General features: G+C 39.7%; 1 protein-coding gene across 2 annotated transcripts in view; it reads left to right on the forward strand.

The window, feature by feature from the left end:
- Positions 1 to 1,875: 1,875 nt before the first annotated feature.
- Positions 1,876 to 16,549, forward strand: part of gcgrb (glucagon receptor b) — a 30,932-nt gene continuing 16,258 nt past the window's right edge. For both annotated transcript variants that reach the window (XM_086034192.1, XM_086034193.1), the window contains exon 1: positions 1,876 to 2,346. The gene's annotated coding sequence lies outside the window, so the exon portion shown is untranslated. The remainder of the gene's footprint in view (positions 2,347 to 16,549) is intronic.

The raw sequence follows: 16,549 nt of genomic DNA on the forward strand, positions 1-16,549 counted from the left end.
CCACACTATGGTAGTATATACTACCATTTGAATTGGCATACTGGTGCTCCTTGATGATGTTACAGCTCCCAAAAGTTATGAGTGTCTGTGAGGTGTATAGAGCTATATATACTCTGCTCACATTCAGACAATTGCTACAAAACTGGTAAGACCACATTCCACAGTGTAGATGGCTCATGATCCAATACATACTATGATACAATGAAAAAAAATGTGCATCATTTAGTCAATTTTATTTCATCAAGTGGTTGCACTAAATAAAATCATCCGAATCCAGATTTTTTGAAGCAGTATCTAGCTTAAAATTGTATTTAGATACAGGTGATTTTATTTTGTGCAACCACTTGACAAAATCAAATGGATTAAATTCAGCCATATTTTTTTTCAGTGTATTGTATAAAAGCAACATAACACTTTTTGGATGGGGAAAAAAGCCAAGTTATCCAATGTGACGATTGGTTGCCTGATTTCAAGCCAGCAGAGCATGCTTTTCGCTTACTGAACACAAAAGAGAAGATGCTTCTAATGACTGGCAAGGTCACCCATGACTCTGAACAGGATAAGTGATAGAAAATGAATGAATAAATGAATGAGTGGGAGGCAGCAAGACCCACAAACAATTTCTAGTGAAGGTTTTCACTGCAACTAGTCGTAAAATGTAGTCTTTATCTTTTTGTAAGACCTTTTCAAATTAAATCAAACTGCAACAAGTGTGTTGCAGTGGGACTTGTCCTTGCTGAGGAATTTGTTCTTATGAGATTAATAATAATTATTATTATTATTGTTATTATTATTATTATTGATAAATGTCACATCATTTAAAGGAATATGCATGAATGCAATAGATATAAAAACAGTAAAACTAGAAGTTGACAAAAACAAACAAGCCTTAAAGGTGAAGTCAACCCCAAAATATTCTTTACAAGAAAATAATGTTCTATGCGATCCTGTGGTGTTCTCATGCAGTGTGTTCAAAAACGTTGACTTAAGACTGGCTATAATTTTATTTATTTAGCTGTTATGCTGCATGTAAATGGAATAAGCTGCAAACAGAAGTGAAGTCAGCTCCAAGTGTAAATACTATTAAATTCAGGCAAAAACCTTTTTTTCCCCATAACTATGATTGAGGTCTTTGAAAGCATTTTGAAAATCAAATCTTTTTCTTGCACTATATGTTCTTTTTGTAAATGTAATAAGATACTTGATATATCTTTACTTTGTTTTGAAATGCCCTAAGTTATTTTGGGGGAAATTCTTCTAAATGTTGTGCTTTTAATTATGTGAAGCACATTGAGTTAGTACCTTGTGTATGAAATGTGCTGTATAAAGCTGACTTGCCTTACCTTGAAACAAAAGCTGAAATGGTAATCTGTTGTCTGTTGTTTCTTATTTATTTATTTATCGTCAAATGTAAAGGCACTGGCTTCACTGTTTCAATACTTTCGTCTCCTCCAATATTCCTTTAGAGCGTATAAAGTAGTGTTACCACCTGCAGCATTTGCATAACTCACATTTAGAAACAAACCAAGTGTAAAATATAATATTTTTTAACTCTGTGGGTTGAACTGGCTGCACTAAATCTTACTCAAATGAAAGTATTTGACTAAATTGTACTGGATGACCTAACTGGAGTTTATTTGTGTAAAATAACTTAAGATAAGAAAAAACGAACAATACTGGAGTACTACTAAATCAACGGAACAGTAGTACTATTTTCATTACCAAAGTTGTTCTGACCGGAGGACCTTTATTTTGAAAACTAACTAGAAATTGCTATGGACGTCCCGGTTGCTTTGACAAATACGGTAATGTCCCTTTTATTTTGAAGGATGTAGCCTGGAATCACCTTAAATGTCTTGTGTGCTGTGACAGAGGTCGTATTCGAGTGCAACGCGCCAAGCCATCTTCTTTCGCTCTGCAACAATAGCGAGTCCATTCACAGAAAAGTAATTTCTGACACTGAGAAAGAGCATAGAAGAGTTAATTTATTAACGACACAGGTCAGTCAGTTCAGCTTCCTTGCTTCCTTGCTTCCTTTCTTTTTTCCTTGCTTCCTTCCTTCCTTCCTTTCTGTCTTTCTGTCTTTCTGTCTTTCTTTCTGTCTGTCTTTCTTTCTTTCTGTCTGTCTTTCTTTCTTTCTTTCTTTCTTTCTTTCTTTCTTTCTTTCTTTCTTTCTTTCTTTCTTTCTTTCTTTCTTTCTTTCTTTCTTTCTTTCTTTCTTTCGCTGCACTCGGTACTCCAACTGATGCGTCTTGGTTGCGCGCCTCTGACTGCGTCCGTATTGTGATGGTGGACCTCCGGAGGTGTGTGTGTCCCCGGGGTGCAAGAGGACATCTGCAAGCTTAGGTAAAAAACCAAATTGTTATTATCCATTCAATTTTATTCCAATGTTGTGTTATATTTTTGTGGGACCTAATGGAGGCAACTATGTGGAATTTATAGACCACTTTCTATGGTCTGATTAAAACGTGGTCCTAATTGCAAGTCCATAGCCTACATTATGAAGCTTAGTGCCTCACCGCAGTGTGCAATTGCGGTTTACCTCGTATTACAGTTAAAGTGCAGTACAGAAATAAAGACCTCTTTGTTCATTGTCCATCATCTTGTGATCGTTACGCACCATATTCTATTATGTAATTCCTTCCCCTTATTTTGATTTGCTTTTCCTCATGTCGCAATGAGTGAGATGCCTTTCAGGGAGAGTGGTTGTCAATTTGTTTTAGTTGTGGTGACCACATGACACATTAAATCGGAGTGGCTTCTCATCACATGAGGAAAGAACTTTCTAACCTTATCCAAAGACGTTTTGTTATGACCCACATCACAATAACCGGCCTTTCTGCCAGTCAGCTGGATTATGCAAAAACGGTGGCTTTCCACTCACTGAATTTTTTGTCTGGCAGACACACGAAAACACACAAAAACAGTGGGGATATATTGAGTTATTTGAGTCTTAAAATAGGCACAAAGTACACTAATAGCATAATGTCCATTAATGTCTTAATTGCTGTAATTGCTGTAGTTAAAAGTCATGTTTTTAAGGGAACTCTATTGATCAATAAGCAGTGAGTTGTGACAAAAGATAAGAGAGTGATTGCTCCTCTGTACACGGAGTCCATTATTATATTGAATCATCTTAGTTGTAGTATCTATCTGCCTGGTACCATCTGTGGGACACTTCAGTGTCAGTTCTACCACAGATTTATGATGATGATTAATTAGTACTCGAATTTACGAAGCACTTTTCAACACCGTGGTTGTGTCAGAGCTCTCAATGCTACAGTATTGTACTCCATAGTATCCATTTCATGGCAGAGGAAGTTTTTTGGGCTGCTTTTCCATCACCTCTCTGATCAAATTACTGTGGCCAACATTAATTGGCCATATGTAAATATTATTTGTTGTTGTTTTAAACGTGTCCCGTTCGAATTGATACATTGCTGATACCAACCCAAAGCGAGAAGAGTGAAGCACAGCCAGTCTGTGAGGCGGAAAAGCTGCATTAGTCCATTACCAGTGCTCGGCATTCAGCGTTTACAGACGCAAAGGGTCTGCTGAGTTTGTTTTGTGCACAAACTTGAAGTGACAAAAGCATGTGAATGACCATATTGATGGTTTCACACTCAGTAAGCGTGCAGGCCAGTAGACTTAAGAGACATAAAGCTATTGTTGTGGTAGCATCCATGTAAATCTGTTTAGGGGCCACCATTATTTGAGAGCTTGTAGTCCATACCTGCAGTCGCAGTCACTATGAATTTTAGGAGCAATAATTGCGCTCAATTTGTTAAAGGCAGCTATAGCCCTTAGCACAGCTCAAATGCCAGGGGAGACATTTCCAGATGGCTTCTTCATTTTATTTGCAGACAAGTATCATCTGATACTGTATGAAATCATCAAACACAGTGAAAACTCTGTACAAATGAACACAATATATAGCTATGAGCAAGATAAATTATAGCGAAGCATACACCTGTCCTTTCTATACATTTGTGCCTGCTTGCCGAGGGCACTTACCTAAGATTCAGGATCTTAACTTTATTGCTTCTGTAGCTAACAGATTGAAACGGGAACAACATAACGATGAACACAAATGTAATTACTGTACATACACTAGGTGAAAGTGAAGAATGTTTACCTTCGATCTGCCATGTACATTGTCTTGAGACTTCAGACTTTTGTTTCCTTGTATTATGCCCTAAAGGTTCTGTCGTCAAAGTTGCATAGAGGAAAGCCTCACAGCTTGATTCGATGTGACATCATTTTATGAGGAGATTTGTTACGGAAGCTTTATGACTTGGCGTGTATGAAATGTCAGAGAGTGACGTCGCCTTGAGTGTGTTACATGGAGTACATGTCACTTACACTCACTCCTACATTCTGCTATACGTAATTTACAACGCCATGTGAAAATTACAGTGGTACCTTGATTAGCGAGTGCCCCAACTTGCAACTTGTAAGTTACAAATCCCTCGTGTTAAGCCATCGCTCAAGTGAAGTGGGGGAAAAAAAAATGACAGCCACGGTTGTAGATGCACTTTCTGCTGTTTATTATACAGGACAGTAACTCAGCATTTAATACAAATAAAAAATGAAAACATCAGCAAAGATCAAATCAAATCAAGTTTATTTATATAGCACTTTTCATACAAAAAAAATGCAACTCAAAGTGCTGTCCAATAAAAATGTCCAAAACACAACATAAAAAAAGAAGACCCGCTCCGGCCCTCCCTCCCAAGGAGTCATGGTTGAGGGTTTTTGTGGTGGTGGTGGTGGCAAAAATGGAGGACCAAAGTGTAGGAAAGCAAGGAGGCAAGGCTGAATGAAGTGCAGGAGTCTCAAAAAGTATTTATTCACAAAAAAAGGAAAAGAAGGTGCATTGAGGAATCAAATGACTAAATCAACAGATTCCAACAAAACAAGATTTAATGTAACGAATCAAAACTGGGAATAAACTCACTCCAAAAGGACACAAGACAGGCCCGATGAAACGTGACTCACAAGACATTAACAGAAACAATAAGCCAACAAAAACAGAAGGCAACTAGGGAACTAAATACAAACAAACTGACGAGACACTGAGGTACACCTGGGCAAGACACGAGTAGCTGGAGAGAGCTGAAAGGTTGACACAGACTGACGAGAGGTGGAACCAAAAACCAGAGACAAGACATGGAAAAATGACGCAGGAAAAACATGAAACAAAAGTCAAATCTACTCAAAACAAAGTCAACAAGACACAGTTCGCAACAAAATTGCTACAGTAGGCTACAACTCACAACAGATGCTCACATGCAGACTAAACAGCCACATTCCTGATGTCTCTCACTCGGCCACGCCTCTTAAAGGCACACATGCAACGCTTCAATTGTTGTTTTGACTCATCTTGCCCACCGTACAGTAATTACACTCTATAAAACAAAATTTCCCTTCAAAGTCTCTTTTATTGTTCTATTTAAAGTGGGGATATTTTTTCTTCATCAAAAAAGGTAATAATAAACTGTATGGAACAGACTAATCGCATTTCAATCAATTTCAATGGGGAATGTTGATTTTGAAGTCAAGTCTAGGTACCAATGTCATGAGCTGTCAGTGATGATGTTGAACTGAATGTTTTACCAACGAAACACAAGAGAATATTCAAAATCCAAGGAAGAATATCCAAGGTCGGCGCAGCCGGTGATGTGGCTCCGCTTTTTGTGGTTCAACTCTATTTTTTCCTCCCTTTATATTCTCTGATAATTACTCTTGGTTATTCATGCTTGAGACCACATGCTCCACGTACATTATGATGTCAACTTCCATGCTTGAACAGTCAGTAATCACTCCTCCTGCTGTAGTTTTATCTTCCCACTGCAAAAGCACTGACATGATATGTGATAGGCGATATGATATAATTTGTGCATGAAAGCTGCAACATCTGCCCTCAACAGCATATATATCACATAAGCAGTCCAACGATGACTGCTCTCGCAGATGCAGGTCACTTCTGATATATTTGACTGTTCAAGCATTACACAAAATAGGCAACTACTGTACTTCTCCAATCAGTCATTTTGGAAAAAAACACAATCACACATCTTGCTGAAAATGCTATAGTAGTTCTTGATTATTGAATGCTGATTTATATATATATTTTTTTTGCAGCAGCAGCTTCTAAATCTTGCAAACGTGTTTGGAATGCGAAACCGGTTTATGTGAAAGCATGTCCTGAATATTTCATATCTCTTTTCTTTGTATGATCTTCCATTTGATCTGCCTCTGTTCTTTATTCATTAGCGGGTCCGGTTCTGGTTAACTAATGAAGCATGGGCAGTCTTATCATGCCTCTCATGCAAAGCCAGTACATCATTGACTACTGTACGTTTACATGCAGCCAATATTTGAGTTAAGGTCAAAATTCCGATTTTTGAAGCATATAGAAAACCCTATTTACATTCGTGAGTGGACAGAGGTACGCCCGCATTTGAATAAACCGTTTCAAACAGCGACGCACGGACTTCGTGACGCAAATAGACGTAATTTCCGCTTGTTACTTTCTACCGTCAATAAAATATATTGTATTCACGTAACTCCCCACAGGAATAAAGCAGTTGGTTTCCTTCGCGTTCCAAAGGTGTGCCGCCGTGTTACGCCTCTGAGTTTCGCCATGATTATTGACCTCTCGGATTGTGTACTTCAGACATACGGACTTATACACACGTATATATGTGTCTATATACACATTGTCATTTTTGCCGTAGAGACAGAAAATACGGTGAAAACGTCGCAAAGGAATCATTGTATTCAAGTTAGGCTCGTTACGGCGAGGATGCCGCGTGTAACGGACTTAAGTTGGACGCCGGTACTCATGAAGGCGAACACTCAGACAGGCGTCAGGACAATCACATTTTTATTCTGTAGTGTAGCAAGAGAAAGCATCTCACATTAACACGGGTTACAAAGAGAATTATATACCAAAAACAGCAAAACAAAACATATAAAAAGACCAATAATATGAAATACACAGTGCTGTCGTAATAAAAGAAATATCACTGGGGAAATACAAAGAATTTCAAATAAAATCAGTCACTGTTTCACAGTTGGTTTCACATTTTGAAGCCCCCCCAAAAATATATAAACCTCTCAACCAAGGTTTGTGAGGGTAAAAAAAAAGTCGATTTTGCTTTACTACTACCATATTTACAAAATGTTATATGCAACAGAGAACATTGGATTAACAACAAGTCATAACGCACTTATAGTGTAGCAAGAGAAAGCATCACATTAAGACGGGTTACGGAGCAATCTCTCCTCCGTACAGAAGCTGTCTTTGCTTTACAGGATAAACAGCGCAGAGAATTAATGAATGGATGGGTGAATACATTATTTGTTTCCAATGCTATATTATAGGTTCAATTCCTTCCTTTCCCCCAATATTTTCATTTAGAAAAATGACTTTTTAGTGAAAATGATGAGCGACGCTTGAAAGCAACGTACAATAAAGAGGTGTGCCCTGCTTGTGTGTGTATCCTATGCATGCATGGTGAGAGAAGGTCTGCGCTACAAACACAATTGTTTATTTAATCAACACAGACTGAGACTGGCCTCTGACGTAAACTGTGTGTCTCTCACACGCACGTGCATGCATGTAAGCAGACACACGAACACACGTGTGCTTGCACACAGACACACGCTGCCTGTTTATATAGAGTAGTTGTACTTTCTTTTGAACGTGTCTTAACGACAGACAGTCAAATTTTGCTCTTAACCACTACTCCGTTGGCCCTCTGTAAAATGCAAAGTAATACAGTCCTCTAATATACTGCAGCGCAAGCCCATAAATACACATTCTTTTATATTGGAGCCAAAGCCGTGCATGCTAATGTGTTATGATGTTAGTGCACATGTTACGTGTTTGTTTGTCACTAATCCAGACAAATCTAATCGTCACGCTGCTAGCCAACTTCTCTGCCTGCCAGTGAAATGGAAACGCTGGAATAGCTCTGTCACATTCATGATGTACCTGCATCATCTCTCGCTTCACCTCTCCCGCATCCAAATCTCTCATCTCTCCTGCTCACTCGATTATGGTGATAATGCTCAGTACCTGATGAGGAATGGCATTATTCAATATTTCCCTTTGCTCTAAATGAACCATCTCTCTATTCTCCACTACATCTATCAACTGACAGTTGCTTCTCAAATCACCTCATTCACATCAACATGCCCTCACGCACTTGAAGCATAAATTTGGCAAAACATACCTCTGGTGGGGCCTTAAAGTAAAAATCAACCCAAACAGATTTCTTTTCAAGAATATGTTCCCAGCAGGCCCACTAGTTGAAACATGGCATTCTGATTAATATTGCGTTTGTGGAATATGGGTTCATGGCTCAGCTTCAGAAAACTGGTCAGCCGTGATTGGTTGTTACCTGAGCCCTGAGCAGTTTTAATGTAATTTTCAGTCGACAGAAGTGACAAAATGGCCGACCCCAGAGATGGCTAAAAACGGGTGGATTAACTTTTAGTCCACAAACGCAATATTTATCAGAATGCCTTGTTTCAAATAGAGGGCTCGCATAGAACATATTCTTGAAAAAAATGTGTTTGGGTTGACTTTCTCTTTGAGATCTTAAATCATCTTTCCCTATTGAAATGAATGGAAAAGCCCATTTTTTTGTAATGTGCTTTTTAATCATGCAAAGAGCACGCTACAATATTTGACTGTAATAAAACATATACAGTAGTAATAACAACCAGAATTAAAAGAATTTACAATCATGATTAATTCATTGTGTTGTGCATAAGTTATCCACGGGGGGCAGTATTATACAGTCATATAGACACAAATGAAGAAGTCTTTCACAGTTACTGTAAGTGACTCAGTAAGGTGCAGTAACATTAGTTGTTTTCACATGCCTGTGAGTATTGTTATATTGTCTGTCTTCACATGTTGCTGCACTGTTTGTGTACAAATATCCACAGTTTAAAGCGTTGGATGTTTTTAGTTTGTTAACCCTCTCGTTTTGAAGTGAGTAAAGTTGAGTTCACTGTCTCTATCGCACTCTCAATAAACTCATAAGGTTGTATTTCGAGGCACCACTATATGTAAATTCAAGACTATGAAAGTAAAGAGTGAGCACTTCTGGGCTGTAGAGGAAGCAATAGTTCCAACTGAATGCACAAGTGGACCTGGATTCATACTCGGGCTTTCCAGCAACAGCTAAACTAAACATTAATGGAAATATTCTGCTTATGTTAACAACCTGTCCCAGTACCATTTGTGGTTTAGAATATAGTCAAATTCTGTTATTTCATGCCATGTAAGCTAAGCCATATAGAAGCACTGTGCAACTTTGACCAAAAGAGCACCACTTGATCTGGAACTTATTGGGACCACTGGAAATGAGTTGCTCAGGGCTCAGATAACAAACAATCATGGCTCAGCTTCAGAAAACAGGTGAGGTGTGATTGGTCGTTACCTGAGCCCCGAGTAACTGTGATTTTCTGTCGACAGAAGTGACAAAATGGCCACCCCCTGAGATGGCTAAAACGGGTGGATTTTGCCTTCTTGATTTATATTCCACAAATGCAATATTAATTATTTGCAAAGGACTTCCGGTATTCTATGCTGTGCATAGCTGACAGCCAGCCAGTGACAGCAAAAGACAGGTGAATAAGCGGGAGGATGACAAGAGACAGGTGTCAAATGCGGTTCGTGTGGACGGGTCATGTAGGACATTTTGACACCATTAACATTTCCTCAGGCACTGACCTTTTCTCCCATCCGACCAATTTGTCAGATTTGAAAATGGATAATCTACTGTGCGCAAATATGTACGTGCAAACTGTACATCAACAAGTGCGCATGGACAGGATTTGACAGGTAGACAGAGCTTCTGGGATATCACTTACCCCTTCATGTCTTTCAAAGACTCCCAGTTAATGTTTTAGTCATGCTGCCTGTCTGTTGTCATAGCTCCTGTTGTTCTAAAAACCATTATCTCTGTGGCACAATGGGCACTTTTAAATTCCGGCCAGATCGCTGTGAGCTGAATGAAAAAAATGCTGGCTGTGCTGAGTGAATGGTGAATTCAGACAGATGAGTGACATTTTTCTAGAATTTACAACACCTCAGAGAGAAAAAGACAGGGAAGTGGAATGCAGAACATTATTCTCAAATATTGTATCAATAAATATTTTGATTTTTGGGCAGCTTCTAAATAATTGAAGAATGCGAAAATAATGTCACCCAACCACCATGTCGCAAATTTTTCGGGGCTTGGCAGTCACGTGTTGTAGATTAAAGGGCATCCTGCTGTGATCGATGGGCATGCACCGCGCTACACCGGGGCTGGGTGGTGCTATAGCCCCCCTTGAGCACCCCCAGCAATTTATTTATTTATTGCCCCAATTCGGGTCTGTTGTCTGATTACTGTCAGGTGCATGGCTGGTGTCAGGTGCTGTCTGTCACCATTGCTATTGGAAAATATTTACCATTGCTTAATAGTCACTTGTATTAGGCTTAACTATTTTTTTAAATATTCTTTGGCCAAATACAGGAACATTTAGTTTTATGTTGAACATGTGTGTGGTGTGTATCATTACTTTTACTGAAAAAAAGAGAGAATCTCTCAAGTGAAGTCATGAAAATCATTTTTTTTCTCAGACCCCACATATCGGTCAAGCCCCAATTTAGCCCCGGGAGAGAAAAAATCCTGGCGCTGTGCCTGCCAATGGGCATACATTTAGTATAACCTCCGTCCGCATAATGCGCATATCCAACTGTGCAAGAAGTTAGAATGCTATGGCATGTCTGCTGGTGAAATTTGATGTATTTATTTTTCATTTATTTAACCTCATCTAGGTAAGGCAGCTGTGAACAGATTCATTTTCAATGCCAACCTGGTTACAGACAGCAGAGTGAAACAAAGCAAAATGCAAATTCAAATACCACAAACTGTTCAATGTGCTATAATTGCATATTTATAGAATGTAATGTAGTTCCATTAATACATAATACATTACATCATCATCTGATTGAAAAGCAGATCGACCAAATGTTTGGGGACTTTGGCAACAAAGAGGCTAATAAAACTGCTGGAACGGAAAGTGCGGGTTGTGGTATGCATGGTGAACAGAATACCAGTAATATTTACATTACCTTACTAATATACTTCACTCTCTTTGTAACTGTCAACGTGACCAATTTCACTGTTATGTAAATTTGTTTAATATTTTTGTGAATACGAAATAGATTTCATACAAAATAGATATAAGTTCAATTAGCTAAAAGTTCAAGATAGAGGAATGTAAATACAAGAGAATATGATACGAGACTTAAACAGATTGTGCAAGTATATTATTGTTGTGAAATGTGGTGCACTAAATAATTTGATTTGTGATATTTAAAACCTGGATGTGTACACATTTTATTTTGAAAGCGTATGATCACATGACCCGAGTCGGTTGAGGTAGTACTGAGGAATTGTGGGAGTTTGTAGAGAAGCGGTAAGATTTATGGAAGCAGGAATGCACGGTACATCAGCGGAGAGATCGAATTGATTTATATATACTGTGTTCAACTGTTGCTATGCTAGAATTCCTAACTGCAAAATGCTGGCCTCTGATTGGGCGTCTATTGTTTATTACCTACAAAATGGGCGTCTGTCATAGGTGGATACGGGGACTGGTCTGTCACATATGCACAGCTCTGTGTGGGTCTATGTGTGAAGGATTGTTTATGCATTGGATGCATGGATATATATCTGTTTGAAAATTATGGGAGGGCTCCCCAGGTGGGTATTTGTATATGTGTGTGGAGTGGGGGTGGGGGCAGTCAGTAGGTGCCCACTTTATTACGACTGATTAGGTGGATTGTTAAGTCTACATTAACTGTGCGTCACACACATGCCCTCTTTGGGGCCATCACCAATGTTCCCTCTAAGATGCATGCGTTTATCGCCTGCAGCCGGGTACCCTTCCGTCTTTCCGCCTTTTTGTCCAGCCAGAACAAATAGTAATCGCCTATAGGCCGGTCCGCCTATCATTTTCAACGGGCTTCCGTTTGCGTTTCCGTCTTCAAACTATGACCAACTTCCACTCTCATCGCTGAGCGAAATTTGAAACGAAAGACTCACTGTTGCATGGAAGCCTCACGCAACCGGATTGAAGCCTCACCATGAAAATATAGGAAAGACCTATATTTTCCTGGACCTATAAGGCGTTTTACAAAAATATGCGGGCTGTTTATCGCCTACCGCCTACAGCCGGTGTACCCTTCCGCCGTCCGCCTATCCGCCTTTTTCTTGCCTATAGTCCGGTCCGCCTATGGTTTTAAACAGGCTTCCATTAGCGTTTCCGACTACTGCAAGATATTCAAGGAGAAATAAACAACTGAAGTTTTTCTCAGAAAATAATTTTGAAAAGAATGAAAAAGACAAGAATAATTTTGAAAGGAATAGAACTATATGCAAACGGTGGAGTGTGATCATAAAATGACTGGCTGAGTCGAGAAAAAGTGAAGAAAATGACTTGAATGAACCCTTGATAGCATTTGCGAATTACAAATGGTCATAAAATGGTCAGTTTAAGATTTTTAACTACTGCATAGTGAGCATGAAAATTCTCACTGCCTGCTGCCATGGTAACACTTTCTCCGACAATACAATTGTATTTCAATGTCACAGATGACTAATTTACTTGAGTAATTTGCAATGGGAAGACATTTGCATTTCTGTCATGTTTCATATAGGTTATTGCTTTTAGTGAGTGTGCTTGCTCAACTAAAAGTAATGGTTGCCGCAGTTGGGTAGCCTAGAGTAAAGCTGCTCCTCTCCTCCTGCAGCTTGCAGGTGAAGCAGTGGTCATGATTACAAATGTACAGCTGCAGGGTACTCCAAACCATGCATGCTTACATTTTGACATTGGCAGGTGCACACACCTTCCTCAATGCCATTGGTCCCTTGAGGCCAACATGTTATCAGGATCAACGGTGGCAGTTCAAATTAAACTGTTTAGACCAGTGGTTCTCAAACTGTGGTCCGAGGATCCCCGGGAGTCCACAAAATAATTTGTTTTCACAGTGTTGAATATGTGCACACGCAGGCGCAATTTCAAATGGTTACCATCACCATTAATATATAATTTTAATTATTGCCACTACAGGTTACATGGTAGTTCAGTGGTTAGCACATCCTCCTGAAAGCTCTAGGTGATGTTTGAAACCATGCAGGCTTCAGAATTGTGGAGTTTACATGTTCCCGCTTTGCTTGTGTGGGTTCTTTTACTTTTGTTTCCTCCTACATTCCAAAACTATGCATGCCATGTTGATTGAAGACTAAATTGTCCACAGTGTGAATGGTTGTTTGTCGATAATATATGCCCTGCAATTGGCTGGCCACCAGTCTAGTGTACCCCACCTCTCACCCGAACTCATTGGGGATAGACTACAGCACACCTGCGACCGTAGTGAGTATAAGCAGTATGGAAAATTGATGGATGTATGGATATTTGGACACCGTTTGGTGTAATCTGTTGCATGGGTACAGTGCTGTAGTTCACAAAAACGTTTTAAAAATTTTGACTATATCCAATTTTGATTTGTGAGTTGTCAGCTAAAAATGCCACATGAAATCATATCATTAAAATGGTATTAAGCTATTTGTGTATGTAGTGGAACACATGTGATTGAATTTGGATATTTATGTTTGCATGTCTATTGATTTTTCAACCAAAAAGATGATTGAATGAAACGATAAGAGCCCAAATAATGGCAAATGCTGAGTTGTGTATAAAAGGTTTATGAGGAAAGTTCTGGGACTTGTGTCACAAAAGATGTATTTCAAAGCCTTACAAGCTTTCCCCTTGAAAGTCATACCCGTGGAGTCTAACACGCCTTCCCAGCCATCTCTGCCATTCTTTCGCGCACTCCTGAAGGATTCCTCCGGAATCCTCCGCAACTAAGTTGTCACAGCAATCTTGATGTCGTCCACGATCTTCAACACGGGTCCCCTTGATGACCCCTTGAGATTAGGAAAAAGGGGGGGAAAAAAATCACATAGAGCCGGGAGTAGGGAGGTTAATCCCGCACGGCGGGGTTCTCCTCGGCCAGGAACGGTCAAATGCTCAGGGCATTGTGATCACACTCGTTGTCATGGTGAAGCAGAGATAAGTTGGCTTGCCACAATTCTCGCCTCTTCGGGGCACTCAATGAAGCAGAATCTCTTTGTTGACGGGTTTGTTGATCTTCGGGCTCTATGGCAAGAACTTGTAGAGAATGATGCCCCTCACATTGAAAAAGGTGATCGACTTGATTTTGACAATGGATTTCAACTGCCTTGCTTTCTTCGGCCTTGGCGATGTCTGACTTTTCCACTGGAGGTGCTCACGCTTGGTTTGTGGGTCGTGCTTTTAAATAAAGCTTTTTTACTGTCAATTCTTTTTTTTTACTGCATGTATGAATCATACAGAGCATTGAACTTTCATTCCTCAAGGGCCCACAGTGCTACAATAAATAAGAGCAATAAGTACAAAAATATGACATTTGCCAAAAAGCAGCATTTGATTCAGGCTGAATATTGCTTGTGATGAACCTGCTTGTTTTAATGTTAGGTTGTCTCTATGTCTATTTATTTTTATTTTACATCCAAACCGGCACCCAATCAACAAATCTGAAAATGTGCGCAAAAAATAGCATTTTCCAGTGAACTATTTGTGCAATGTCATCTACACTGTTTTGAGTTTGTGTCCAACATCTTGCTACCATGATTATTAACTCATCCACTGCCATGGACATATTTATTCGTTTTTTCACAGTCCAGCCATTCAAGCCTAGGAATTTATAATAACAGCATAATAACAAGTGCTGTTGTGTCCCACATGTTTTCAGTCGTCACACGTGTGACTCTGCATTCAGCAGTGAATGACAGACGGGACACACACTCTTATGACATTTCTCCATACACACACATACGTACACACACACACATATATATATATATATATATATATAGAGAGAGAGAGAGAGAGAGAGAGAGAGAGAGAGAGAGAGAGAGAGAGAGAGAGAGAGAGAGAGAGAGAGAGAGAGAGAGAGAGAGAGAGAGAGAGAGAGAGAGAGAGAGAGAGAGAGAGAGATATGGGTAACTTACCCTTTTTACCAGTCCGTCCTCCGTCCACGACCTGGGCACCCTTCTTTATAATGAAATACTACTGCATTTTATTGCCAAACCTTTGAATTATAACGCGACAAGGTTTCCGTTTGTTATTGTGTTATTTCGCAATAAAATAATTATTGCTAAATAACGCAAGGTCATTTTAGGAGGAAATGAAAGACTTCCACTTCCGGGTAACACGTCAGGAAACCGGACCAGATGGTTTGTGGATCCCAAAAACGTAGAATCCTGTCCAAGCCTGCCCTATGTGTTTTTAATGACTTATTTTTTCTGTGTATTTAGTTGTCAGGTTTTCTTTAGTCTGGTCCTCATCACAGTTATGTGCCTTGTTGTACCTTGTACTCCATGTGCTTCGCTTTACATTAATGACTTTATTTCAGGGTCACTGATAGTGTAGTGGTACACACGCCTGAGTTGGGTGCGGGCAGCGTGGGTTCGGTTCCCGCTCAGTGACGGTGTCTGTGTGTGTGTGCCCTGCGACTGGCTGGCGACCAGTTCGGGGTGTAGTCTGCCTTTCGCCCATTGTCAGCTGGGATAGGCTCCAGCACCTCCCTGCGACCCTGTACAGGATAAGCGGTTTGGAAGATGACACATGACGACTTTATTTCATGGGCGGCACGGTGATTGACTGGTTAGTACGTCCGACTCACAGTTCAGAGGTCTTGGGTGTCCCCTGCCGACTGCCCGAATACTGCTGGGATAGGCTCAAGCAAGCCCGCGGCCCTTGTGAGGATAAGCGGTATAGATAATGGATGGACTTTATTTCATGCAAAGATTTTCATATGAAGAATGTGTTTGTGTAAAGTAACATCTATTCTCCCACTTTTGAGGGCTTTTGACTGGCTAAATAGTGTTTTTGAGTGGATTTAACTATTTATCGGGCAAGGAAATCTGTTCTGGGGAATGCAGCAGAGATTGGCAGCAGAAAAATGTGATTTCTGCCAGTCCAAAAATCAATCCATCCAGCTATTTTCTACACTGCTTTTCTTAAATAGGGTTACGGGTGTGCTGACATTAAAAGAAAGAAGGGGTAAACAATGGTTGCCGACCAGTCGCACGGCACATACATAATACAAACCATTTTCACTCACATTCACACCTGAGAACAATTCACACAATCCAGAAATATTTAGCAAAATGAAATCTGACATGCTTTTTTTCATAAAAATCTCCGGTATTTTAATCAGTGCCCTCTTGGTGGTAATGCAAATAGATGACATGAATTTGTAAATATTGAGAAATACTCATACTGTACGTGCATACATACAGTACACGTGCCTGAAGCTCTGCTGAATGGTTTTCATGCTTCTCCTCAAGGGTTAATTGATCATACAGCTTACAACAACTCCGCTTCATTCACGTACACACCGATATGCACAGAAACAAAAATCTGCATG

This window comes from Filicampus tigris, chromosome 6, assembly GCF_054856515.1.
Source record: "Filicampus tigris isolate MCC_2025a chromosome 6, RoL_Ftig_1.0, whole genome shotgun sequence".
Lineage (NCBI taxonomy): Eukaryota > Metazoa > Chordata > Actinopteri > Syngnathiformes > Syngnathidae > Filicampus > Filicampus tigris.